This window comes from Macadamia integrifolia, chromosome 3 (genome assembly GCF_013358625.1).
Source record: "Macadamia integrifolia cultivar HAES 741 chromosome 3, SCU_Mint_v3, whole genome shotgun sequence".
Taxonomy (NCBI): Eukaryota; Viridiplantae; Streptophyta; class Magnoliopsida; order Proteales; family Proteaceae; genus Macadamia; species Macadamia integrifolia.
In genome coordinates this window covers 27,266,541-27,269,677 of record NC_056559.1, presented here as the reverse complement: position 1 = coordinate 27,269,677, position 3,137 = coordinate 27,266,541, and the positions used below count along the sequence as shown (strand labels likewise).

The 3,137-nt window shown below is 37.0% G+C and overlaps 1 pseudogene; it reads right to left on the bottom strand.

Annotated features, from left to right (window-relative positions):
* Window positions 1–26: 26 nt before the first annotated feature.
* Window positions 27–3,137, bottom strand: LOC122074695 (annotated as a pseudogene).

Here is a 3,137-nt window from a genome sequence, read left to right as displayed (position 1 = left end):
CCCCACCAAAATAAAAACAGAACAAAAAAAAAAACAAAACAAAACAAAGCAAAACAAAACAGAGTTTCAGTAGTTTGCAGGAAAAAATGACTACTATAATTTACTGACAGGAAAAGAGGGAAGGGGAGGAAAACATAACGCAAATGCTTATTCAAACAAAAGATGAGATGCTGAGGCTTGAACACTCACGATGGAAGGTCATAAATGTGTACAGTATTATCTTCGCATAAACACATCAGGACAGGTTTCACTGGTGAATCATGCACTCCACAGAGGGTGAGCACACCCTGTAATGAAAGAAAAACAAGTCAATTAACATTCTCATTGAACTTAAAAAATGCATGTGAATCAATAATCTAATTACCCAAATCCATTATACAATATCAAGCTGTTATATCAACAGATTGAACACAGATCCACCCATATCAAACCATTTAATGCCCCTATGCTTAGGAACCCAACTTCAATGATGTACAAACTAGCAATTTCTAAAACAACCATTAAGAAGATATAGTGGAACCTAGTCACATTGTAACCCTTTGCAAGAAAATTCAGCATGAGAAAAATGTTATCTAGGACCAGAAATAAGTCCAGACTACATGGTGATCCAATGTCTACGCTTACAGGAAAACTTCATACAAACACTGAAACATGATTCTTCCTAATGAGTGAGACCTACTGTTCAGAAAAATAAAAGAAAACCGAATTTAAGTGCATGTCAACATAAGAAGTAATCAGAGCCAACAAAAGAGAAAATGTAAGAATAAGCAAAAAAAAAAATCCACAAATGGCATACATTTTCTTCATTGTGTATGAATTACTTCAATGTTGCCACTTTCTATAGCAGCCCACGCCTGCACAAATATGGAAGAGAGCTAAGATCTCAGATGCATGGACGACTATAAATGGCTATTCATTGAAAGGAAAGACCTGCCAATAGGTAATTAAAAAAAATCCGGAACATATCAAACCTTTATTGTTTTGTCAAGTGAACATGATAATAGATACTCCATCCAACAAAGAACAGACATCACAGCTGAAGTATGGCCTGTCAGTGTAAGGATACATTGTAAAGTTTCTAGGTCCCACACCTGAAAGTAAGTTCAACAGTTTACACCAAAAGATTAGATTTAACACGTCTATGCAGAAACATTAAAAGCAAATAAGGAGAAACAATGTGTGTCCAGGATTCCAGGTTGGTTAACATGATAAGCAAGATCTCTAATGCAAAAGCTGAAAAATGCAATTCTGGGAAAAGAAACTATAATTTGGAATATCAATGTCTATGAGGACATGACATCAAAACCATGGTTTCTCTGATATTTCCAGGATAAACTGTTATTACCTATAAGATGTAGGTATAAACTTGAATGTTAGAGATCAGAATCCATAGTACATTAATAACTCACAACATGAAAATCTGTATAACATGAAAACAGGGTCAGGAAAAATTCACAAAATTATATAAACTACCAAACATTTGTAATATTTGCATCCTTTGCCACACTAACTTACTCTTATCGTATGGTCCATTAAGCCTGAGTACAGCCTATCAGCTCCAATAACTAATGAAACAACAGCAAGACTGTGACCCTCAAGTGATGCAGATGGTTGAAAGCAGTTTCTTGTAGCATCGATTTTCCATGCCAGTATTTTACCATCCTGAAAAAAGCAAATAAATGGAATGATTTATATCTTTCAGAGTTAAACTATATGGAAGGAAATTTTACTTCATGATTTTATGTTTCCATAGTTAGACAACAAAAGGGGCTGGGTGGGGTTGCAAGTCATTAGGAAAACTAAAAAGTGTTAAAATATTTCTCAACAACTTGAAGCTGCTCATCAACAGAGTGTAAAAAACATAAGTTCGGTGTGTCCAAAGAATTACCATCCATTTCCCTCAACAAGGGAATGCACTTGTCCAACAGGTCCACTGAGACTAAATTCAGAGGCAGTTTGGGTGTTCCACACCTGCAATATCACCATTACAAGCCATAAATTAAGAAGAAGGAAGATATCTCTCAAATCAAGCTACTTTAAGCTAACAGTAGTGGTTAAAGAATAAAAATTCAAATTTCTCTCAAAACTTCAAAATGATAAAAAAGAAAGATATGGGAAAAAGCCCCTTCAGGAAAATCAGATCACCTTAACAAAGTTTGGAATGCCAACGAAAAGCCACGGCCCTTCACTCATCATGCATCCAATTTCACCACCCAAATTGACCACAGCAGCACACTGAACAAAACAATGATTTGCATGTCACATATGTGAGAGAGAGAGAGAGAGAATATGATAGACAGGTAGACAGACATACATAGGCAAATATAGATGGATAAATAGATTAGATTAGATTAGATTAGGATACGATAGGAGAGGATAGAGGGTCTAATCAATTAGCTAACAACAGATAGATCTAAATATTAAACGATCATAATCAGCTGCCCAGTGTGACAGTCCCAAGCACGTACAAATTGATCTTTGCTAGAAGAATAAAGCTTATCATAACCGGATGGAAAAGCAACACCGGTAATAACCTGTTCAACAAGCTTCACTGGATTAGTGCAACAATAGAGAACATAATACAATAACAAAGAGATTCCATATTAAAAAAGACGAATCCATAAATTTTTCCTTCTCTAAGGGTGGTGACAGAAAAGCTTAGTCCTAGAAGATAAGGCAAAAACAAACCATGATCAAGAGGCATACCTTCTTTGCGAGCCAATAACGGCAAACTTTGTCTTACGTTTTGCCAGGAACACTATACAATCCAGCAGTATGATTGGATAGTTTTACTCGCAAAACGCAAGACAAAGTATGCCCTAAGGTTCGGCACCATTATTTTTGTCTTTGATTTTGCGAGGAACATTAGGCGATCCGGCACCTTGATTCCGGACCCAGGTGTTGGAAGGAGCAGATCTCCGTGGCCGATTAGAAGCCATTCCATTGATACTGGGTGGTGGTGGCAATTCTCTGTGAAGGAAGGGATTCCTGTTGCATCTCCCAGACCTCCAGTAGTGACAGACTTTCAGGGTTTAGAAGCTGTAGCCCCCAAGCGATTAAACACACCGTGCTTATTCCCATCCCTTGCGGCAGACTCGACAGCAATAGTCATGACGATTAAAAGAAAAAAAACAGAA